The sequence below is a fragment of the Chiroxiphia lanceolata genome, chromosome 1, assembly GCF_009829145.1.
Source record: "Chiroxiphia lanceolata isolate bChiLan1 chromosome 1, bChiLan1.pri, whole genome shotgun sequence".
In the NCBI taxonomy this organism is placed as follows: Eukaryota; Metazoa; Chordata; class Aves; order Passeriformes; family Pipridae; genus Chiroxiphia; species Chiroxiphia lanceolata.
The window spans coordinates 133,126,765-133,152,865 of NC_045637.1; the positions used below are offsets into that span (position 1 = coordinate 133,126,765).

General features: G+C 38.8%; 2 long non-coding RNA genes across 2 annotated transcripts; both read right to left on the minus strand.

Moving 5' to 3' along the window:
• Positions 1–5,601: 5,601 nt before the first annotated feature.
• Positions 5,602–9,578, minus strand: LOC116794907. Its single transcript, XR_004359919.1, has 3 exons — positions 9,396–9,578; positions 8,069–8,198; positions 5,602–5,817 (listed from the first exon to the last, which is right to left on the minus strand). It is a non-coding gene; the product is annotated as an uncharacterized LOC116794907 (long non-coding RNA).
• Positions 9,579–10,858: 1,280 nt separating this feature from the next.
• LOC116794910 lies at positions 10,859–20,787 on the minus strand. The gene is made up of 3 exons (XR_004359920.1): positions 20,713–20,787; positions 20,315–20,391; positions 10,859–10,999 (listed from the first exon to the last, which is right to left on the minus strand). It is a non-coding gene; the product is annotated as an uncharacterized LOC116794910 (long non-coding RNA).
• Between the last annotated feature and the right edge of the window lie 5,314 nt (positions 20,788–26,101).

The window sequence follows — 26,101 nt, forward strand, 5'->3', positions numbered from 1 at the left end:
CGTGCAAAAATTCAATCTGCTATGGGTTTAAAATAAAGTCCTCATCTGGGCCATGGTAGAGTGAATAACCACCTTATGTTTTATCATATCGCAGTGGATTATTTTTCTAATGAAGCGTGTGTCCCCCTAAAGCATTCTTGAGATATTTTGTGTTCATGTTGGTCTCTAATAATGCAATGAGTGAGTGCAAGAGTGGATTTTCCTTTAGTAAGGCTTTATCGAGACACTTTTCTTAACAAATTAAACTCTAAATGAAAGTAATCCACACAGACAAGGCAAAACAAAATGATGTGTATTAATTTCAATGTGCTATTTCATTCTCATCAAACTGGATTCTTAGCAAAATTAGTAAGGGTTTTGGAAAGGGAATGAATTAGAAGTTTGTTTCTTGTTTATGTTTGTTTTCTCTTCAAATCCTTAAATAATACATCCATATAGTACAACTTTAGCTGGACTAATACAATTGGAGCCTAAGAGATTACAAATCAACATCCAGCACTTCATCTATGGTCAAAGATTCCTCTACCTTCAAGAGGCCCAGAGTGAAGGAGAACTAGATCTTAATTACTCCTGAGAAATAGCCAGAATACAGTGGTATTAAATATGTGGAAGAAATGGCTTCTGAACCATAGAACATGAAAAGAACACGTAAAGAAGGTGCAGAAAACATCTAATTTTATTCATTTTCACCCATTATCTGAGGTTTGGTACAGATAAGATATTTGTTCACGCCTAGTTTCACAGAGGAGTGCTTGGAGTCTAAGTTTGGAGTTTGAAGCAGGAGAAGGGGTCTCAGACCCTACACTTCTCTGGCTCAATATGGAGTCATTACTGACTTCTTGCACATTCTTCCATAAATTGTAGTGGTTATCCATCAACCTCCAGGTAAGTATGATTTCACTTAGGCTAATAGGTCATACAAACAGGAATCTGATTTTCACTCATCTGTGCTCTGCAAGGGTTTCAATCCTTAACTGCAGCCCATCATGGCTAATTTTATTGTGCTAACTAGTGTCTGTACCTGAGATACTTCAAATAAGCTAAATATATCAACAGAAAGATATCTCCATGGCTCTGAATAACCTTTTCACATGATTTTTTCTTTGCATGCCTCTCTGGGAGAAAGGACACAGAAGAGGTCATTCACCTTTCCCTTGGCCGCAATAAACCTCTATAGCCTAAACAGCTGGTCATTTTTTGTGCTCTCTGGTACCAGCTGATGTATTTACACCCTGTTACCTATTTGTCTGCTTAATTTTTTTCCTTTTCCTGATAAGAAATACTCTCTCTCCCTTGATGGTAGCTGCTTTCTCCCCTCCCTGCTCCCGTCCTTATAGAGCCTTTTCTTGAACTCCTTTCAGCTGTGGCCTTGCCAAATGATTTATGTGGAGCTTTCTTCCTGAATCAGTCTCAATCTCATCCTTTTCTTTAGTGAAGACAGTCTGGCATTCTCCCTCTTCACTCCAAAAGGAATATTATCAATCTCAGTCAGGAACATCATTCAGGGCTAATTCTACAAACTGTATACTAAAAATCTCCTTCTGATAACCTTATCCTATATTTGAATATGTATTTTTTAACCAAGTACATCTAATTTTCAGCACTGGGTATGGCTTGTGATATCATGGTTTTGGATGGGTGCTTTTTGGGGATAACACGCCAATCAAGACTGAATGTAATTCAGGTCCCATTAAAGCCCAGTGAAAAATCCCCTGGTAAATTAGGTCATCCTGATCAGCCACTCACTGTTTTTACCTCATTTCATGCCGTCTCCTGTTAAAGATAATCTTTCAAAGTCAAAGAACCTAATAGCCATCAAAGTGTTACCATCAGAATAAGTAAAACTGTGCATGGTTACTTCAGAGTGATCTGATACTTTTTTAGCTTCGCCTCTCACCTTTTCTCCACTCCATTAGCTTAGCTAACATTAGGTTAGCTGCTGAATGCCCCGGAGTTCTGAATCCGTTTAAGTTCTACATTTAAGGAATACATAGGAATGGAAAGAGATTTGCTCATTAGTCCGATCTGCGGACGACAGGCAGTTATTTAGAAAAGTCAAATTTAGAGATATAAAGCATATAGTGAAGTGACTGCAAGGTCAAAAAATGCTAAATTATATACACTGTAGTGAAATAGGAAAATAGGACAACAGCTTAGTGGCCTGCAGTGAGACATCAGAGACCACCTGGATCAAATCAGCCCAGCCACAACGACCCCTTCATTTCGGCGGGTAGGTCTTGTAACATCTTTGGCACAGCTGTAGAGAAGAGTTTCTGAAATCTCAGTGAGACACCTTAAACTTCTTTTCACTGCACCTAACCACTATTCTGTTGAGAGGTATCTGCATAACAGGTACATGGAGATGTATCTGCATAACTCTGTGAACAGTCCAATGAGAATCAGTGCTCACAGTGCCTTTGATAGAAGTAAACAAGAAAGTGAGGTGGATAAAGAAGGAAACAGAAATTAATATATACTGTTATTCCCACATGAACTACTGCACAGGGGTCTGCTTTTCTATCTTAGGAAGGATATGGCTAAATTAAAGGGAAATACAGAAAAAGGTCATAATATGATTGTTTGAAAATCTCTCTAATTATGATGCTGAAAGGATGGGGAGTGTCTGTTTTAGGCAGACCTGTACAAGAGTCAAGGAGAGAAAATGAAAAAACTAACAGTTTAGAGATGACAGATAAAGAAATTCTGCTATCACTACCTTGTAAGAAAAAAAAAGAACAAAGAGATGTTTTTCTGAAATATGCCAGATTTAAAATATTCAGAGGGGATAGTTTTTCAGACTTGGTGGAATTAAGTTATGGGACTTACAAAAGTATTCCTGTAAGTTTTGCAAGAATAAGGAACCTTACCTCTGACTTTTCTAATGTGTATGCTATTCTTCTGCCTTCAGATTGCCCTTTAGGTAGATTTGCATTATGTGAAAGAGCACACACTTGCAACAGAGAATGAAGGGAGGGAATAGTCTGGGTCAGACTGCACATGGTGGTCAAAAAGAAGATTTCTGAGGTTTCAGTAACTAGGAGAGGCACAGTGAGGGTTTGCCTCCAAAGCTCTGGTGGCAGTCCTGGCAGCTGGACAGAGCACTGACCATCTCCTGAGTGCTAAAATGGGAAGCCAAAGAGCAAGCAAGCCCCTTAGGATATGGGAGTGGGCATGGGGGAATTTGAAACAAAGGCCATGGGAAATACTGAAAAGCCCTTGTGTTGGGGGGCTGTTATGATCTCTCCCTGAACATGAGGGTAACTCGGGTTCTTGTTAATAGATCCCTTAGGACAGATTAGAGTGAAATGACACTGAATGATCGGAGTTTATAAATATGGGTATATATATGCGTGTGTGTGTGTGTGCAAGGTTTATTTTAGAACAATTTGGTTGCAATGGAAAGGACAAATGTAGCTACAGGAATGCAACAATATAAAAGCATAAAGATATCACTGAAGAAAATGTATAAGGAAAAGAAAGAAAGAGAAAGAAAGGATAAGAGTAGAAAAACATCACCATCTGTGGATCCAGTGACGAGACTTGATTGTTGCAATTTCAATGTCCTTTGGTCCAAGTAATGGTTGCAGTCTTGATCTGTTGGGATTACTGGTTAATACACATTTATGTTTATGTGGGAACGCCCAGGTACCTCCCCTGGAGGGGGGAGTTTTACACTGTCTGTTGCAACACTGTAGGTCACGTGTAGTCCTCTGTGTCTCAGTTTGAAGAGACTGGAATGCTTGCTAAAGAGGATGAGTTATGAGACAAACTAAACTCCTCTCAGCAATTGTAAATTCAAAATTAAGGGGGCTTTGATCGAGGAAGGGTGGAAAAAACCCAGAAGAAATAACAACCCTTTATTAAAAGATATATGTATGTTGGCAAGAACAGTAACAGAACACAAAAAAATAACTAGGCAATAGTCCTGTACCCAAAAGTCCCCTTCAAACAAAAGCAAAGGTCTGAACACTTCTCTGCCTTCAGCGCAGTTCTACTCACGGCCGGCAGGGGGCGCTGTTGGGTCACTGGAGGTGCAGAGCCTGCAGTGCTCTGTGTTGTCCTGCAGGGGGCGCTGTCGGGCTCTGTCGGTCACCACACGGGGAGGGGTCTGGGGGTGATCTCGGGTCACGGGAGAAGCCGAAAAGAAAATGGGGACCCTTCCCCCAGTGGGAGAAGGGGGAAAGGAAAGCAGTCCACCCCCACGGGACTCACTGTTGTTCTCAGATGACGGTGTTTCAAAGCTCCTCCCTTCTCTCCCAGCGAGCACACAAGTATCCGATGAAAAAACCCAGTAGGTCCCAGCTGGAGTCATGAGGCAGCACGTGAGCTGATCAAGGCCGGTGGTCAGGCCTCACCAGGATGAAAAGCCAGAAGGACCGGCTTCCAGGCCTTTTCTCCAAAAATGCCCGGACACAGACCCTGTCTCTGTCCCAGAGAGATAACTCTGCAGTCTGAACTCTCCCCTCTGAGAAGAACCCAGCCACCCCCTCCCAAAACTCCTCTCCTCTCCCCCCAGCCTCTGATGAGCCATCCATTAGGAATGCGGTCCGGCCAGCTAGATTCTTTTGTAAGGCTAATTGTTTTCCTACAGTGGAGCAGGGGAAGAAAAATTCCCCTACTGGATTTATAACCTATAACACTCTGGTTGGTGGAAAACCCCAGAAATGAGCATGGGGACACTTTGGGGGTCTTTGGTCATTTGTTACACCTTTTAAGACATGACAGCTGCCTCTCATGTCAGTGTAGTTCACAGGATCACAGAATCACAGAATATGCTGAGTAGGGGACTCACAAGGATCACTGTATCCAACTCTTAGTCCTGTACAGGACTATCTCCAAGAGTCACACAATGCACCTGAGAGTTCAAATGTTTCTTGAACTCTGTCAGGTTTGGTGCTGTGACCACTTCCCTGGGGAGTCAGTTCCAGTGCCCAACCACCCTCTGAGTGAAGAACCTCTTCCTAATATCTAACCTAAACTTAACCCCCTCCACTAACACAACTTCAGGCCATTCCCTCTTGTCACTGGTCATGACAGTGAAGAGATTGGTACCTGCCCCTCTTCTTCCCCTCATAAGGAAGTTGGAGGCTGTGATGAGGTCTCCCCTCAGTCTTGTCTTCTTCAGGCTGAACAGACCAAGTGACCTCAGCCACTCCTCATATGGCTTCCCATCCTGGCTGCCAGGGCATGGCTGATTCATATTCAATTTGCCATCGACCAGGATCCCAGGTTCCTTTCTGTGGCACTGCTTTGCAGCATCTCTTTCCCCAGTTACTACACACATCCAGGGTCGCCCCATCCTAGATACAGAATCCAGAACTTCCCCTTGTTGAACTTCCTATGGTTGGTGACTGCCCAGTCATTTGTTGAGGTCTCTCCATAGGGCCTCCCTGTCTTCTTCCCTGGAGGGGAATTTTCACACATTGGGCATGATAAAAAGCATTATCCCACCTTGAAGGATCTGTTTCTTATTGGCCTCTTCCCTTATCTGGCTAAAAAGCCAGCTTGTAGCCTCTGGTGGTGGATGCATACCCCCTCTGCACTTGGGCTGTTTCCTTGGACAGCAAAGCACCCAATGCTTTTCCAAAGGCCAATCCTTTAGTCATTAACCATTGCCATTTCAGTGTCTCATGCACAGATTGGGAAGTGACTTTAGGGGCTGAGAGTCCTGAGGAAGGGAGCACTGGGAGATAGTGAGAGTAGCTCCTACCTCCGCATTTCTGCTTCTTATTTCTGTTTGTCAGTGGAGAACATGAACAACCTCTTCTCTCCCAGAACTGCTATAATGTCCTTTCTATCTCCAGTACCCTGATTTTCCTTTGGATTAAAAAGAGCAGTTTAACAGATGCAGATATGAAAAATAGTCAAGATAACAAGAGTAAATGCTAAAATAAAGTGCTAGAAGGAATAGAGAACCTTGTGACATAGATTTGGAGATACTTTTTAGCAAACTGGACTCAGAAAATCTGTCCTTTTGTACTGAGGAGTTGAACTCCTGTAGTGTCAGTCAGTGCAGAAAAGGCCATGGTCTGTATGACAGGTCTGTGCCAGTATAAATATTCTTAAGGGTATTGTAGCCCTAATTGAAAACCCAAAGTGAGTCTGTGACACATATTGTTCAAACTGGGAAAAAACTCAGTTTACTTGTATTTCGTTCCAGTTGCAGTGTCTGTTCACCAGGAGGTGCAACTGAGTCCCCCTTGACTGTGTCTCTCAGTAAGATTAGCAAAACTTTTCTGAGTGACACTGCAGAACTGGAGAGCAGACGAGCTGCTTACGGGCCCGATTTTTGGAGGTACTGAGCAGATGTGTATCACACTGACTTTAGCTGGAGGTGTGGGTATTTAAGGCATTTGATAGTAATAGAAAGGCCCTGACTGCAGTGGCATTTTCCTTTCAACTGAAGACTCATTCTCCAAAGTTATTACTTTTAGTTTGGAATATTTCCCAAAAGTTTAATCGATCTTTATGGAATTACATTTTTATTAGTCATGAAATGCATTTTTTTACATTGATTATTTTTCTCCAAAAAGCAATTAAGTGATGCAGGAAAGGCAGAGAAGTAACAAAATTAAATGCAAAAGGTTTAAGGAATAATAATTTGAATTATAAAGATCAATCACATTGTAAATTAAATTCAGCTGACTCAGAAATCTCTTACTACAGCTTTTACAAACTTTCACTACTTGTCTTCCTAATCCTCACATAGGAATAGGAATACTCTGCATCTTAATACACATATAAAGATCAGTCTAACTTAGAAGTAGTTAATTTCTGTTATAGTCTACTGAGAATTCAGTATTTGCTAAAGACTGATTAAACTGAAATAAAAAAGAGCATGATAAACATATCAATAATCTGTAAGTGGGATTGCTAGGAAAGATTTGAGGTAAGTGTTGGAAAATGAAGATCTCCCATGATGAAAAAAACTTGGTGTCTACAGCAGGCCTGAATTAAAAGGCTGCATACAGATTTTTTCTCTGCTAGCAGTGAATGTAATGATCAGTAGTTTTCAAATTACTGTCTGTGGACACCAAGGAATTTGCTGAACCTGTCCTAGTTCTCAGCAGAAAAAAATGTTAATTAACAAGATAGCCAGGCATGGGACCAGTGGCAGTCCAGGAAGCAGCTCATGAGAAAGGCAATTATGTAAAAGTGCACCGTAAGATGGAGTTTCTCAAATCAGCTAAGCCTCTGGGAAATTAAATGGTGATGGCAATACATGAACTGCCCCTGTTTTGGCCATTCTTTTCACATTTATAGCAACTGAGAACCCTTGTTCTAGACCTCAGAATCCCTGATGTGATGGGTGCTGTACAAGCCCGGAAGAGAGATGGTATCAATCCTAGGGAGCTTGTGAGAGCTAGGGTGATAAAGCAGCCCAGTGCAGCAGGGATATTAGTTCAGGTTCAGACCTAGGTATAGTTGTGATACAGATTTCTGGCCTAAAGCATCAGAGGAGCAGATTTAGGATTGCTCAAACCTGACATGTCCCAAGTATAAGAAAACAGATAGATAGAAGACAGCCAAGAGAAGACAAGGAGCCTATGAGACAATTCTGGTCACCTCGATAAACGGTTATCTCAATACACACATGGCTTAAGTACTTTCAGATGTAATTATTTGTGTTTTGAGTACAGGTTTTACATAGATTAAGCCCAATTGCTAAATAGCAATAGCAAAACATAAAATCATAGGCTTTTTCCTAATGGTCTACCTACATAAGTTTTGGCAATGTTTATTTCTCTAATAAACACATAATGTGCTTAGATTTACTGACTAGTGGATAAAAAAGCGCAATTTCTTATAATATAAAAGAAGTAAATGTGCTTTTTGACTGATTCATGTTTGGTTGTTTTCATTTTTCCTTTAGTGAATTATAAAACAAATGCAATAGAATGAATGTGGGTACAAGAATAAGCACTACTGAAGAGTAGATGGCAACTTAGCAGAGATGAGCCTTACAGCTCATATATCTTTGCTATCAGTAGCAATGTATGGACGACATCTAGGACCCTGTAGGGGTAGAAATATTCTTACTGTTTAGGTAAACAATTTTTTAAAATACCTGTTGGCAGTCTTCTTTCTCAGCTAAAGATTAGTTGCTCTGTACTTAGTTTAACAGCAACCTTCACATTAACAGCATCTTCTGTGCTAACTGCAGTGCTCTTACTGCCATAGATATGCAGTGCAGAATTCTGTAAAAATATATAACAGGCTGAAATTTAGTAAAGCTCTGCATGGCATGATATCTGAAAAGGATGATATTTATTTAACATCCTTCCAAGCAACTAATAGTTGTTTTTTGGTCTTTTTTTTTCCTGCATGAAGACTGCTTCTTTTGCCATTGGAATTGTGCATGAATATAAAGTCTGAAACTACCCTTTCAGGCAATGGAAATTTCTTTACTGACTTAAGAGCGTACAGAAGTATGTATATATTGCTGTTCTTTAGCAGTATAGCAGAATAGTCTTGTAATTTTATCTGGCCCAGATAATTGCAGACAGTTTTACTGTCAGTTTTGCTACATCTGTTTCTGAAAAATCTGAATTTGTATTTACTGAAGTTTTCTATAGTTCTCAGTTCATGAGTTGAAAAATGCAGCACTTTTCTTAGCTTTCTTGAGGTAGAGAAAAAGGCTGGATTCCTTTCTTTAACTGTACTTGCTTATTTTTTCAGACATTTCTGTCTCCTGTTATCTGTTGATATATTGACTAAACTGCTGAACTGTTCACCAATTGAAGTGAGTGGCATGTCTTTAACTTCTATGCTTCTGGTAACAGAAACAAAACAACTAGAGAACTGAAGTGGGACAGAATTTTATGCAGGATAATTTAATAGGCTCTAAATTTATATCTTAATTATCTAATTCCAGTGCCCTAATCACTTAGGAGACAAGCTGTCTTTGTTAGAAGCTTGCCTCTGCACTTTTAGCTGATTAGTACACTGTTGCCTGATCTTGCTGAGGAAGGGATGGGTTGTTTTTAGTTCTCCAAAGATGTTATTCAGTTGAGTCTGAACAAAGCTGATTCCCAGACAAAATGCCAGAGAACAATGCTGACTCCAAGACAGATGATATTCTAGTTATTTTGAAGTTAAAAATAGGGATTTTTTTGGAATTTGTTTTTTTTAAAGTAAGTTTCTCAAGCTTATTCAGCAAAACCAGTGCAAAGTAGGGCACAGTTCTTCACTTCATAGGTCACATTAAAGCAATGTATTTTAAAAATTAAGATTAAATACAACTTCTGGAAAAGTGAAGGGTGGAACATCTCATAAATGTTTTAGTGATAATCCTTTCCTTACATGCAAGAACATTTCAGCATGGAGCAGACACATGACCACACTGTAAGTCCACCTGATTAGCATAGAGATTTACTGTTATTATATTAACCTACTTGCTAGGAAGTCCAAGAATTCAAAACATGCCTAAAAAGCTGTTTATATTTCCTTATTCTCTGTTGTAAAGAGCTTCAGGATGGCTACACATGTTTGGCCATATTTGTTTTAATGATCCAAAGTTATCTTGAAAATAGTTGTTTGTTCTTTCTTCCGATCTAAAAAATAAAGTTGCTGAATCAGCGGCAATTAGAGAAACAACGTGAGAACAAAGTGGGAAAACGATCAAACCCTGAAAAAATATATCATTAAGAAAGACTGAGAAGCTTAGTAAATGGTATCTGAACTAAATTAATGAAAATATTCAAAATTGATAATCATGTGGCACTGAGAAGGTCTCAGGCTTAATAATGGCTAAGTACACATGTAAGAGACCAATTAATGATTAAATTTGTTTTTATTGGTATTTCATCAAAGACACGAGATGGCCAGCGAGTTCTACTGAGAGAACTGTAGTTTCTCTCTGCTCTGCAACCCCTACTTTCTTCCAAATCCCTTTAAAAATGAATTGGTTCAAATAGTTTTTCTGAGACCTGAAGACCCAAGGGTCTTCTGGTTTTGGGCACTCCATATTCCCTCTGAAAGATAGGCATTGCATTTGTCTTTTCTCTGCCTTTTACTCCAACCTTCCAAGACCACAGAGAAAACTCCTATTGCCTACGAGCTCAAATGGCCAAGTTGCAAATGGCCAAGGAAATGATTAAAACAACTGAATGCAGCAACGCAGCTATAAAGTTAATTAACATTTGGGTTAAAAGGTCTTAAAAGTAAAACAAAGATTACTTATGTAATCATAAATATGTATGAAAACACTTGAAGTAACTGAAAATTCTGTGGAAATTCTTCACATAGAAGAAAACACTTCATTTGGAAAACATTCTAAAACTTCAACAAAAATTCTTACTGCAAATATTAATTCCAAATCAATATTTTCATATGAATATATAGAGTCAAACATACATTTCCATTTTCTATCAGCTTTTAAAATAAGCCTCCTAAAGTTACAAGCAAAAGTAACAACTGAATGAAATAATAGTTTGAATTAATTTAAGTTGTCCTAAGTTGGGAATTTCAAAATGCTTTAGCCAAATATTGTTAATTATGTTGTCATAGAATCATACAATGGCCTGGGTTGAAAGGGACCTTAAAGATCATCTAGTTCCAACGCCCCTGCTGTGGTCAGGGACACTTTTCACTAGACCTGTTTTTTTTTCTTTTTTTGCAAAACAAGCTGACAGTAACTGTTTCATGGTATAGACCTGGATAGTCTAACTGCAAATGCCTACTGGTGATGACAATGTGTCAGTGTGTCGATTTACAACTGATGTTAATATAGAAGCATGTCTGGGTGCCCTAAAACACAAATTAAACACCATATACAAAGTGGGTATCATAAGGTTTGCTAATGAAAAAGAAAAAGCTGACAGCATAAACTTAGGAAGGAATTCCACAGTTTTGGATAGGCACGTGTTCAAGTGACGCAATTGACATTAGAAAGTCAGTACTTATAGGCACAGGGTGATATATATGAGAGAAAAACAATCATCATTTTACAGGCGTGGTGATGATCTCTGGAGTATTTGTCCCCACTTCTGAAAGAGAACTTGGAGGAGAGAAAAAGGAAATAAAATTATGTTAATGGCCAAATCTGTATTCCAAACTGCAAATTCTGTGTGTAGCAGTAATTCAACTTATACAAGAAGTATATAGGAGAACCACAAAAGGTCCTTGAGGAGGCAAGAAAGCTGATCAATGGTATGACATCACTTTCAAATGAGAAAACTACTGACTAGAGCTGCCCCAACTAGGGCTGATGATGACAGAACAGGTAGAGCAGAGTTGATAAATAAGCTAGGAGGATTCATGGTTTTTTCTTCTTGTAAAAGACTTATAAGTTATTAAAAAGCTTGATCAGGTTTCAGTTTTAGAACAGACAGAAGATGGTAACTTCTCACACAGTTCATAGGTCAGGCAGGGTGTGGTTGGCTGCACTAAAAAGTAGATATCAGAAGCTTTCAGATCTCTAAAAAGTAAATAAACTAATGGGAAATGTCAGTTCAGGAATATTATTTCATAGAAAATTCATTTGTGGCTTAGGAAATCCTTGATCTATAGGTTACTGGGAACTTGCAAAAAATGCATTGGGTTCACCATTGCCTATTTACACCTTAGTCTCCTGGGTAAGGTTGTTGATACTGGGGGTCAGGCATGGTTGCATTGTTTTTCTGTGGGTGATGTTAGTGTTGAGCTATTGCCCTTTGCAAGCCCAAAGTTAAAAAATGTTATTAAGTTTGAAACAGAATCCATGAGCTAGAATTGATCTTACACTGCTACTGTTTTATTCTTTCACTGTAGACAAATACTTCTGTTTTAGTTGTGGAAAAATTGTATCTTGTGCTTGATCTGGGCTGAAATATATTTGTGACTTCTGTGATAGTTTCAGATGGGCTGTGCAAAGATGAAAGCTGCAAAATACCAGTTGTTGAACTCAGCCTAGCTATTCTGGTGGCCATTATTAGAGATTTCTCCTAAGAAATGCTTTGCAACTCCTAAAGCTGTCTTGGAAATCAAAAACACAGCTACCCTTTCTCTTTGCTACGACACAATGCTGGGACTCCTCAGTTCTATTCCTATATATGAGGTAACCAATAGCACACCCTGAGTAATTTCATAACCATTTCTGCCTATGTCTACAATAATGATTTTTTTCAGTGCTCTTTCGTCATTTTGATCTCTGCTTCAATATTTAGAGACTAACAAAGTATCTGTTTGGTTTTACAAATGATACTTTAAAATCATTGCTGTCTTAAGCAGTGACTGTCTGTAAAGAGGTGTGGATGCCTCTTAAAGGACAGTACAGGGATACAGGGATACCACATACTCCAGCCCCCAACACTGTACTCAGCCTATAATCAGAAAACATGTCTTTCTAGCATTTTAATTAGTGCTAAATTTCAATAAAAATACGATAAGGGAGATCAGTCTAGGGAGTGCTTGACTACGTCCATGTCCATTTAATATATTTCTCTCTTTCTCTCCTTCCCTGTCATTAATTAAATACATAAGAAGAAATTAAGTCTTCTTCAGTTCTGTATTAATTTGGTTTTTGAACAACATCTGCTGGGGAGAAACCCTCTCTTAATATTAATTCTCTGCACTGGATGAACGTTACTGAAAAGATATAACCCTAATCATCTTAACTGGTGTATTGTATACTACTCACCCTCGGTTAAAAATCTGGAATGGATCAGAGGGCTTCTTTCAGTACAGTGTGTTTTTCAATACTATGGCGATTATTTCTTCATATGATAAGACAATTTCAGTGCTAATGTTCATCAACAATTCCACCTAATCCATTCTTTACCTGGGAGCAGCAAATTGGGCCAACAAAAATGCAAGAGTACAAAGCTCAGAGATTTGGTATACAGTTGGTGAACTATTTGTCATTTGATGAACTGTTACTACACATCATCATGGCTGGGCTTCGCGAAGGAAGATTTGGGAAGGCTCTATCCACATTTGCTACAGGCACGCTGGTGGCTTATGAGGCCAATACGTGACAGACATATCCAATTGCAAAAGGCGCAGCAGAAAGACTCCTGAGATGGTGTATTCTGCAAGACACAGTTCTTTCTGCGTTGCCCTTTTTCCTCGAGAGTAATCCTGCGTGTGTGTGTGTGTTACTACACAATATCAGTATTAAATCTATTCTTGTACACTTAATGCACTTCTTGTAAGCCACCAAACTGTCTTCAGTTACCAGTTTTTATAGTTTCCTTGGGCTACAGGGTGGAATCTGACCCATAGGGAATTCATAATTTCATCCTGGATGCTCTACAATCTGTTGAAGGCAATTGAAGGTCTGTGACCCTTAATGTAGTATTTCAAATTAGTTACAAACAGGGACTTGAATGTAATCACTTCTTGTATGTGCTTATTCACAGGAAAACCTGCAGAATTCCCATGCCTTTAAAATAATCAGTGAAAAATTTTACTTTAGAAAATGGGGTTTAGATCCAAGCTCTTCCTAAAAATGTGATAGAGGAACAAAGTGTACCAGGACAAGTCTTTTTCTAGGTGATTATATTTGGATTAGATTACCAAAAAACACAGGAAGGGAAGTTCACTGCATTAGAATTTCAAATTAAATATCTCAGTGGGGCTCAGTTCTCAAAGAGACAACTTTTCAGATTTGTAAGAATGAGAACTTTTGCAGCTAGTTTGTGTTTATTAGATACATCAAGGTTAATATACCCTATGTTCTTGATAATGCTGCAAAGTAAAAGTGGAGCAACAGTATGATTTTTATATTCAACCCAAAAAGATGTCTGTCTAAGTAGTTATTTTGCTAACAACTCCTGCATTTCTAGAGATATTAAACTGATTTAGATACTGGAATGGGAAGGAATGAATTCTTAAATTCTTTTAAGTTCATGCAAATCTAGTTCTGGTATTATTTGCTGGAGCAATAGGAAAGCATCTGTTTCTACAGCAAATGTCAATTGTACCATGTAATTTCTCGTTAAAGTCTGGTAGGGTGAAAATGACAAGCTCACGTGCTTTTTACAAGTTTTCTGGTATCATACTCTCTGGGTAGGATCAATTTAGGGTAAAAGTTCTTGGTAAGAATTAGACAGTTTATAAGATAGATTTCCTATCTTGGTAAGCACATTAAGTGCTTTTCCCTTAGGGGAAAAAGCACTGCTTCTCTCTCATGAAAAGTCTTGAGGGTGTTTAGATTGGCTTTGGTGTTCATTGATGGAAAACTTGAACTTTTTATTGGCCTGGGAAAATGTTTTCTAGACAGTCTGGCAGTATCTACATGTACAACTAGATGTGACAAATACAAAGGCAAAGACACAGCTCACTCTGTAAGTTGAAAAAGTCTTAAGTTGAATGGATATGATTTTTGTAACTCATAAAAATAACAGATGGTATTAGGAAGAGGACCATTTGTGCAGAAAAAAAGAGGTATGTGGGTATCTTTAGGATTCACATTTTGGCATATTTTGTAGTATAAAGTTTAGTTACACTAAAAGTAAAAACTGCAAATCAACAAAATTCAGTAAGCTGAAGATGATTGCAAAAAATTCTGATCCTCTTTAGTTGAATGTGATTAGGATAAAGAACTGCTATGAGTTGAAATCCACAGACTGACATTTCTGTAAAGTAGCTCAAAAGTAAAGCAAAGTAAATCTAACAACAGCACAGTATCTGTTGTCTAGTAAATTGATCAAAAACTTAAAAAGAAATATTTCTAACATATGTATTTTAGAAATGTTGACTATTCAAGTAAGAAAATAAAGTCTTTATGACATCTTGCAGTTGTTAGAAGGTTTTTCTATTGTTTCTATTCATTGACTAAGGATAATGTGGGAAAAAAATAGGACTGGGATAAGACTCTGTTAGCTTCCTGTAATTGTCATGATTTTTCACAAACAATAAACAGTTCACAATCACATCATACATCTATTAGTTCTGCTGAGTGTGTCTCATATGGGACTCTGGCTTTGAACTCATCTATATTATATAAGTATTCTCTCAACTGTTGCTCTCCCACTGTTTCCTGTCTCTGTCTTGAAACCGTGCTGGTACATGCAGAGCAAAGGGCTGTGAGCAAGGTTTGACTGAGGCTAGAAAAGCACTGAGTATTTTGGTCTTCCTGTCCCTCTGCCGTTAGGTTGTCTCTCCTGTTCACGATGCCCACATGGGGAGTAGTCAGAGGGGCTGATGTGGCAAACTTTGGTTGGATAACAGGTGCACGTTCCCCACAAATGCTGCAGTTGACAATGACTGACTGGTTGTTCTCTTCATAGTGCTGGTCTCATTCTGAAGAGCTGGGTCATGCTACCTGACATCTCCCTTGTCTTCCCCTTCGTTTAGCAGAGCTCTTTTCTCTAGGCAATGGCAGCAAGTGGAGCTGGAGTGACAAACTCCTATCCTGCTGGGAGTTCATGCAGCTTTTGGCTGAACCATCTTCCTTACTCTTGACTTGCCAACATGTACATTTTTCAATATAACAGTCAAGATTTTTGCAGTTCTTGCTCAGCATGCAGCTTTCTCATGTAAGGTCAAAAGGAATAGCAGAAAAGGCCTGATTTAAAAGGGATGAAAGGGAATGGAGGTATGGTATACTCCAGCGAGGTCCTTGACACACACTCCAATTACAGAACATTCTAGTGTCTGGAACTGCTGTATAGCTGATATCTGTGCAACCCAAAATATATGAACGAGTTAAAATAGTTTCTAGCCATGCCATGCCAAGGCAACTTTGTACCATCTCTCTTCTGTATATGAGACCATTTCACTTCAAATTTCACTAGATTTCAAGTTTCTGACCTGATTAAAATCATGCTGAGAACTGATCCTCCTGAACCTTGAGGCGTTGCTGGGTTTTGATGTCTTCTCAGAAGCACGTCTGCATGTCCTTCTGAGAGACTATGAAGAGGACAGAAGTGACAGCCCAGTGAAGAGAATATAGGTTAAAACATAGATGACTTTGTTTATTTTTAACGTGCATGCCACTTGACATAATTTTTTTTCAAAATTATTATGTGTTTCCGGTATCTTGTGAATATTTAGGTGCATCCAAAGAGACAAAAAGCCTTGAGAATTCATACACTAAAAATTACAGTGCACAGTGAAGAGAAATTCTTATAATCATTTTCCTATTATTTTTCCAGTTTATGCCACTGGACAGTAGCTTGGGATATTTAAATTAAAAAAATTTAAAATAATAATTACACACTTATCACTAACAACCACCATATACATCTGTGAAGGTATTTTCCACATGGTTTCAATTTACTCAGAAAATGTCTCATTGGCTGAGATTTTTGCAGGATCTTTAGTATGAAGATCTGTTTTAAATGAAGAGAAAATAGTGAAAGATTAGTCTCTAGTTCAGGTATTCCATCATTTTCTGAAGGTATGCACTGAGAAATCATTTAACATGTGCAGAAATGCTTTAGTCAGAATACACTACTACTATATCATTTGTCAAACCCTAAATCTTGTGCAGGCTGAGAAGCTGGTATGAAAACTATTTTAAATTGTTTTCAGATGAGAATGTTATCTGAGACCACTCACATATTAAGATGCAAGATAAGCTTTGCTGTTTGCTTGCCTTTCACAGTTGTAGGATAATATATATTGATTCTTGTGATTTTATTTTTTTAAAATGGTAATCTGAGAATTCTGATATTAACCTTCAGTATGTGCAGGTTTTTTTTCAAACAGGGATAACAGTTTCAGATCTGTTTTCTGGTATATCTTTTTAAAAGTTCTACGAATATATCCAGGGGAGCCAAACAGTTTCTCTTGACCACTCAGGGTCCAATTTTCCTGATATACATAATCTTTCTTTTCCTTTCCTATCCAGGTTTTACCTCCTTTAGTTTTGTCTGTGACTGCAAATGCAGCTTTCCCCTCATTTTGACACTCTGAGAGGACCTCAGGGCCAGCCTTAGCATTACGACAGAACATCCTGTTGTCTCTGTGCTATAACCAAGTTGCATCAAAAACTTTGTAAGGAAAAGCTATCCACTCTAGAATAGAGTTGCCAAAGAGGCAACAAATGAAATCAGCGAGTAGATGGGTAAGAAGAAAAGGAAGGGCTTTTTCAAAGAACTGTTATATTTATCCCTTCTTGTTATATGTGGGTGAGGAAAGTTCAGGTAGATTAAGAGGCGGAGACCAACTCATGCTGAGCATAATTTCCCAGATGCTATTAAATACAAAGATACCTGTTGTGATTCCCTCAGTCACAGAGCACGGAAGCTGTGGTGACACCTTAGTATTATGTATCTCATATCCTTGATCTCAGATATTGAACATTGTGGGAGATAGGATGCTGAAACAGGTATTCCTAGACTTCTGTGCTACATAACTGTCTTGTTTTTGTTCTTACAGGAAAGGTCATTGCTGCTGTCTTCAGAGGGAAAAAACCAAGCAAATAAGACTTGGATGGGTTTAGGAATTGATGCCATGCTAAGTATTCCAAGTATTCTAAGTATTCCAAGTATTTTGGAATCTGAGAATTTTTTCTTTCAGATTACAAAACACAGGAAGAAATGAGACAGTATTTAGTATTGTTTACTTCTTCAAATGACTGTAGCCCTGAAATTGTACCAGAATCAGAGAATGATGTTAATAGCAATTATAGCACTTGCTCTTTTCAAGACTGGCATGTAGACCACTGGTTGGAGATGAGAAAAAAACCCCACCCTACCCTACTACCCATGAATTGATATTGAATTGGAAAAATGTGAATGTTGTCATCACCATTCCTAAATGTATAATTTCCCCTACCTTTGCAAATGGAGGCTAGGAAGGACTATAGAGTCCAGCTGCTCTGCAGCTGTTGGTGTCTCAGAATTCAGCTCCCATGGCAGAAGCCTATGTCCTAAAATTGACTAATGCCATTCATACATGACAATTGGCCTGGATGTATGCCTGATGATGTGAAGATTTGAGTAATTTCATTACAATGAAATATATAACTGGTATAAATGGCAACAAAATTTAAAAAATACTGAAATACCTGGCAACACTTTTAGGTTTCTGACTTAGGTTTCTGTGCTTAGATATTTTTGATGCTTTAGCAAGTGAACTGTAAGCAAATAAGGAGTAATTCAGTTTCTACTATACTGTTTGCAGTTACCTCTGGCCCTGGGGCTTATCATAGTTCTGTGAAACTGTGGAGAGAATAATTCAACACAATATTGTATATGAACTTGTGACATAGGTGGCTTTGATTTGTTATGAACCATAAGGATTTTATCTGATTAGCATTGTTTTGGCTCTTTGAGAAACAGTTAAATGATTAACTTGGCAGTCTATGAGCAACCACAACCAAAAATCATAGTAACATTTCTAGCTAGAAGTTTATAGAAGTGAGAGGGGACAAGAAGGTTATGTAGCTGGTGTTTTCAGCCAAGGTGATTCCCCCAGAGCAGGAAAGGAACAACCATTACTAATATGTATGATTCTAAGTGACAATAAAATGCAGTTTAAAGCATTTTGAACTTGACAATAGAGCTCAGAATCTATTAAAACAATCAGAACAAGGCAACCAATCCCAAATATAAAGGTATAAATAATTCTCTAGGGCAGATAATATCAGCTTATTATTATGCTATGATATTGGCATCACAGTTCTCTAAGATTTTCTGTGTTTGTGACAAGTACCTTTGTGTTTTGCTTCTTGGTTTTGGTCTGCACTGTAGCCAATGACTGTTTCTTTCCAGATGCATGACATTCACAGTCCTTACTCTTCTTATTTATCCATGTGTGAAAACACCAGTCCATGGATATTTTTTCCCCAAACAATTCCTGACAATATTCTTACTTTAGTGATCAAACATTACCCTATTTCTGTGTTCTTACAACTTCTGCTTCCTACAATAACTCAGTTTGATGGTGATGGGATGGAGCTTAATTAAGAGCTTCTAATATTCATTGTGAATATATGGGGCTGAACAGGCAGTCTTCCTCAACTTTTAATTTTTTCTGTGTGAAACTCCTACTAACAATGAAGCAGCTGTTCTCTTAAAGGGAACTATTTTTCACACGCGTTGGCATTGGGAGCTCTTGTGATCAATTTATAGTGAAGGTGTAAATGTTCTGTTTGGTTCGGGAGCCTTAATGACACTTTGCAAATCTGTTGTTTTTTCTTCACGTAAATTATTTTATCTACACAAATCTATTGGTTTACATGTGGAATAATCAGTGTCTCTAAACCAAAGCAAGCACCTTTGCTTTTGGCACAAAATGCTAGTCATATATTCCACTTATTCCCTGCTACAGTTATAAATGGTAAATGGCAGGCCGTTTAAGAAATTCCCCTGTGGTGCAGCTAGCAGGAGATTGCTCAATTGTATAATAATAAAATCTGACCAGATGGTGATGAGGCTGGGTACTAAATGTTTTTTAAACTCTCCTGCTAGGTTTTCTCATTTAAAAGAGGAGAAATCCCACTTTAAGGCCTACATGATTTCAAAGACACCTTGCTATGAGGCATACAACATTGCCTATTCTGCCACATCGTGCAGCACTTCCCATTTTCAGGCAATGTAGAGAGGGTCATGACTTATTTAAAAAGTCAGTGTGTTGTCAAGGAGAAGAAAAGTTAGGGAACACATAAAAATTAGATACAAAAAGCAGATGGTAAGTACCCTATTTATGAGAACTTCATCTTTGTCCACCTGCAAAATGTCACAGCTTGAGAGCAAAATACCAAAGCTGAAGGAAGGAGACTTAGGGTGGTCAGCTCACAAACAGAAGGTGTACCTTGAGGTGTTCCGTGGAGGTATCTACAGGGGAGTTGTAGCCTCCTACAGGGAGTCAGGTGTCTCTGTTCCAAGCGTAGTCACTGGAGATGAAAACAGTACAGTCAGTGAAGATTAGAGAGCTCTTAACCTCATGAGCTATGCAAGCAGGAACCACTGACTGTATGGACTAGATCACCATCAGCAGAGATGGGAGCTTAAATACCTGGTGCACATTGCAAATAACTTCTGCACCTAAATGTGACTCGTTAATCACACAACTGTCTCTTATCCCTCATTCCTTATTAGTCTGTACAGGAGCAATTCTGGTAAATTTTGGAATTGTGCAGTTCTCATACAAAAATTTCTTGCAAGCCAGTCTTGCCTCTGAACTGAGTCAAAAGTTTGTCACCTCAGATCCTTGAGGTAGCAGGTTCTGTCAACTGTACCTATATTATTTTAAGTCAGGATTTTTTTTCAGTATCAGAAGTTAGTTGAAATGCTACTGTTTATAGCATGCTTCAGTATATCTCCTACTGAGTACAAGATACATTCTATATTAGAATCCTTATGAGCCTCTTTCAATCCATCCATAGAATTGAAGGCTTTTAAAATCAATAAAAATCTACTTACCTTAAGTTAGCACTTACCTAGAACATGAAGGTTACCTTTGAAATATTTTTAAATTGTTTGGCTATTTCAGGTATTTTCATTGAGGCAATCCAACCTGTAACAAAGAAACAAAGGTTAAAAAAGAACAAATAAGCAACCAGATCATGTGGAAATCTATTGTATTTTGGCAGGGAGCTGGGCTGAATGAGATTTCTCATGATGAAATAACTAGAAAATCTGTATGTTCAACACCTATGTCAATCTCTGAATAAGAATAAGAGAAAGTGTGAGTTTTGGATGATACTTCATGCAAACTTGGGTTTGTACTTCATGCATCATACATTTAATGAAGCACACCATTACAAGGATTTCATAGCACAGATTATTTTCATTTCCTGGTTAGTTTGTTCTGTTCTCTTCAGTGTCTAATACTTACAGTCTGAATGACTGAGAGGCGGAGCGTGAGGTCTGACACTGGCGGCTTCAGTCTTCTTTAAGCTGATGGACATATGGGTACTCGCATCTGAAAAACAAGGCTTTCAAGAAAGATGAATTGCTGTAGTCACGTAGAACAAAAAAATTTTGACCACGGTCTTTAGTACTCATTCAGTTAATTTTTGTTCAATAACTATGGCACTTTCACATCTGGCCTTGTTTTTCAGATTATTTTGTCATCTGACACTGGGTAGGATGCCATCTTTTAAGCTTCCCTTTTATATGAGCAGCAACTAATATTCCAAAGGAGATTTTGCTTCTCCATGTAGCAACTCAGGTTTGGGTGTAGAATTTTACTATTTTTAAAGAAAAGAAAAGCCCTTTTGTGCTCCTCTGGAGAGCATAGGCAGAGGAGAACACAACTGAGTTATTGGCTTGGCAGGTGAATCATTAGTTTCTAAATCAACACAGTTTTTCTGACAGCTGCCTGCCTGCCCCAGAGGAAGAGCAGGCAGCCTGGCTGGGCACCACGTGCTGCCAAGGCTCCTAGCATCCCTCTGGAGCTCGGCTGTCCATGGGTGCCTGAGTCTGGAGCTCTGTCTTGGTGGATGTAACCCCCTGCTACTGACAGGTCAGTCAGCTCAATGTGCAGTCGGCACCCAGGTGAAGGATGCTGCAGCCTCACCAGCTGCAGTGTGCCATGAGCGGGGCAGAGGGCAGGGCAGGGCTTAGATGCAGCTTTGCATGTGCTGGGGAGAGAGGAAGAGCTGTGCTATTGTTCTCTGAAACCAGGACAGTTATTTTTCTAGTAAAATAAAAAAAAAATTATTTTTAGAAATTATTCCTGTCTTCTTGTGACTCTGGAAGTTCTGATGTGATTTTTTTTTTTTGTGAGATTAGAGATTTTTTCTTGTGACAGGAATTTAGTTTATTGTTTGCTGTAGGCTCTGGCCTTTGCTCAGAGCAGTACTTTCAGTATCCCTACAACTTATTAATCACAAATGTCTCAAAAATAATTCCTTCTTCAGAGCTGTCATTCTTGTGTTTTACTTACATTCAGAGAGCCTATCCTACCAAAACCACAATTTCTTAATGCCATACCTCTACTCTGGCAGTCTTTTTTTCAGCATTTGTTAAGTGCTGAATAAAAAAAAAAAAGGCCTATGACCATTAATTGTGGCTTTTTTTTTTTTTTTTGTGGCATAATTTAATGTCTGCTCTCTTTTCTTTGCTGTAATCTCATTTATCCACTTTTATATTTCATGTGTTATGAAAATTGCACCAGCTGGTACATCTTCTGAAATGACATGTACTGATTAAAGGACTTGCTGACCTACCAGCCACTAAATAATTATATCCTCAGCTGAGGAAATTGCACCAGAAAAAGATGCTCCTCAGAGTGAGATTCAGACAACTTACTGAATACTTTTATATCTCTTTATGTATATATTTGGTGTGAAAGATTGCTAACTAAGGCTTTAAGTTAGAGCAAAACCAGATCTTCTGTATTCCAGATGAGGAATACCTTTTCTGCCAGAGAGAAGCAACAAATAAAATGAAGCTGTGCACAGTCCTGAAACTGTTCCTATGGAAAGAAGTGATTGTCCTAACCTGTACATCATTTGTCTCTGCAATACAGAAAGAGCAGTTTGAAAAAGGAAGAACTGTTTGGTGGGTTTGCATGAGTATGTTTAATTAAGCTGTTTGAAGTAAGAAAAGCTACTTAGGGGCTTATTGTCAGCTAAGAAACAGAAAGACATGTTAATGGGATGCAGGTTAAGTGAGGATACTGTGGTAGTCTTCAATGTTTCATGCAGTTTTGCTAAAAACTAAAATAAGCAAAGCTGAAGAGACTAACCAGAGCATTTAGAAGCAAGCATTGCCTAATAGAAGTTACTAGTTCAGCTGGGAGAAGCATGGTGAGCCAGGCAGTGCAAGACAGCTTAGGTTTGCTATTCAGGAATGTGGAAGCCATTTTTGCATGAAATGGAAGCAGTCAACTGGCCTTACCAGTTGCCTCCCCAAAAGAGGACTGTAAAATTGTCATATTTTTGGTATGAGATAATGTGTTTTTCTATCACAGTGGATGAATTCCCTGTTTATCTACATTTTTGGTGTTTTTCTTTTCTCTTTGTAATGTAATATGGTTTGTTAAGCCAGCTGATTCATGTTAGATTAGTTTCTTGAGCATCAGAATGTTTACTTGAATTTTTCCGGGATAACGGATGGAGTTTTTAATCAATGTCTCATTAGTGACTCTTTCAAATTTGAACCTGTTCCTTCCATTATGTTCCTGGCACAAAGGTTGCACGTACATTAATCCAGTTTTTATACTCTAAATTTTGGAATAGAATCAGCTCTAGGTACACAAAGGATTATTTCGTATAAATTCATGCCAAGGATTCTTTTGCAGAGCCACAAGAAATCTACTTCTAAAAGAGTGAAAAGAAACAAAAGAAAATCCCCTTCCACTATCCCAACCCTCAGATAATTGTCAGAACCCTGTCAAGTACTTCACAACCCCATTCAGTACTACAGACTTGGGGATGAGTGTCTGGAAAGCTGTCTGATAGAAAATGACCTGGGGTGCTGCCTGACAGCCAGCTGAACATGTGCCACCAGTGTGTGTCCAGGTGGCCAAGACGGCCACTGGCATCCTGGTCTGTATCAGGAATAGTGTGGCCAACAGGAGTAGGGCAGTGATTGTCCCCCTGTACTGGGCCCAGGTGAGGCCACACCTCAAATCTGGTGTTCAGTTTTGGCCCCCTTGCTACAAGAAAGACATTGAAGTGCAGGAACTAGTACAAAGAAGGGCAGCAAAGCTAGGGAAGGGTCTGGAGCACAAGTCCTGTGAGGAGCAGCTGAGGGAGATGGTGGTGTTTAGATTGGAGAACAAGAGGCTCAGGGAGATCTTATTGCTCTCTACAACTACCTGAAAGGAGGCTGTAGTGAGGTGGGGGGTTGGTCTCTTCTCCCAGGTAACAAGCAAAAGGATGAGAGGACATGGCCTCAAGTTGCACTAGAGGAGGTTTAGATTGGATATAAAGAAAAAAGTCTTCACTGAAAGAGTTGTCAAGCACTGGAACAGGCTTCTCGGGGAAGTGGTGAAATCACTATCCCTGGAGATTTAAAAGATGCGTAGATGTGGTGCTTGGGAACATAATTTAGTGGGGGCCTTGGCAATGTTGGGTGAAAACTCTTAAAGATCTTTTCCAACTGAAACAATTCTATGATTCTATGATTTTATAATGCAAATTAAGGTCATGGGATACAGCCTAGTATTCCTCAGTGATGCAAATTAAGGAACTGTTTTGCAGGTGGCCATATGCTTGGAAAAGCACTTATGTTCCTATTCCTACAAATAAACTTCCACTGCTTTGTAAAACCTTTGAATAAGATTTGTTCAACTCAGAGTGAGGAGCTGTGACAGAATTCAACATGTCTAAGAGGTGCACCGAAGGGATCTCAAATGGTGAGGACCAGAGTTCCAGGAGAGAAATCATGCTTTGCATTGTTGTCTGTTAAAACTGTCATTGGGAAGGTGAAAAAAATGTAATTTTGGAGCTATAGAACAGGCTGAAATGTGAAGTGTCACCACCAGCTGGTGAACACAAGGAGGAAGGTGGAGAGAGACGTGTAGCCAAGGTGGGAGAAAATATGTGGGACTAGTAACTCTGTTTTTCATATCTGTTTATAGAAGTGGCCAAGGGCCCTTGCCTGGAAGAGCTTTCTAGAAAACAGTATCTTTCAAGGGTGAGGCTGCTGCGGGAACTGGGGGAAGGCTGCAAATGCAAATACAAGGCTGACATCCTGCTTTGGGTACTGGCATATCAAATGAAGGTCGCTGTTAAAGTCCACTTCTTGAAGACTGAGACTTCAAACACTGATGTTGCTTCAGTGTGATAAGCAGAAGTGTAGAGTCTTCTTGTCTGAAGTGAATGGAGCTGGGAATCTTGTCTACTGTAAGCCATTTCAGATTTCAGTACCTGACATGACACTAAGCAATCTGTCAGTGGAAAGTCACCCAATTTTCTAAGGTTTTGGCCGATTTCTATTACACTGAGCAAGGTGCCAGAAAGCATTCGGATTTCAGCTAACTTGCAAAGCCTGATGAAGGTATGTTTTAACAACAAATTTATCCCAAGAGCTTTTGTGGCTTTAGTTTTTGTGTGGATTTAAGATGCAGCCTGCTAAATAGTTCATGGCAGTAGTCTTATATGTGCTTCTTGGGAAAGATTCAGCAGACAGCACTCAAGAAGACCTATTTTAGCATAATTCATGAAAATACTAACAGATATTAAATGTTGAACAATTTCAGTTAACTAATCATTGAGAAAACTTTCTGAGACCAGAGTACAGGCCCAGCTTCACTGTTACCGAGATTCTTCATGCAGGAAAACATATTTAGGGCAGTTTAGATAGCAGCCTGATTTAAACTCCTCTTATTTATTTAATGGTGTAATTGGGAACTAGCTAGGGCTTAGTACATTTTTTGAAGTAATCTTTCTTTGAGCAAAAGTTTAGCTATGATTACTGAAGGCTCAGAGAGGACATAGTTATCTGTTGGGTCTGGTTTTATCCATCTTTGAAAAGAAGAAAAGACTCTTTTTGTCATTTGTTAGTTGTATTGCTGCTTGGAGGGATGGAGATGGGCAAAAAAGATTTTTTTCTTTAGTTATTTCTGAGAGGGGAAAACCTGAGGTGTTAAGGGCTTCAAGGGAAAAGCAATGGGGAATAGAAATGCATTCAGGAGATGTGTCTGTCATAGCACACACAAAAACATTTTAAGAAAGAAAAGGTAGAAACTGTTCTTAGGCAGAGGGTCCATTTTTGGTATCCAATATTGAGGAAACAGAGGTAAATATTGCTTATATTGAACAATTTAAATTGGGAATACCTGAAAAAAAGAAGTGCTTGCTGTGACAGACAGAGCAACATTTAATAACCTGTAAACCAGCAGCTGAAAACGATCAGATGCAAAAGTCCTGATGCATCTTTTGGTGCCGCTTATAGATGTTTCAGAGAGAATAATATTTATATTTTGGAACACTGATTTGAGGAAAGACAAAAAGATCAGAAGGACACTAGAAGACCTATGCTTTTAAGCTGATGTGCTTATTATCACAGTGCCCTGATAGTATCTGAAATCCTCAGTGTCTATGCCCTGGTCCAGTCGTACATAATTTCTTTCATCTGCAGTAACCTTCAAAAAAACATATATTATAATAAAATTATACGTTATAGGTAAAACAAAAACAGAATCACCAGTAGTTGAAATAAAGTCTTCTATGCCTGTGCCTGAAAATAAGTGTAGGAATTTTATCATCTGCTATGTCTTTCAGGAGCATGTAAACAGAGATCTCTCGGTTTAGGTCAACAAACTTTTATGG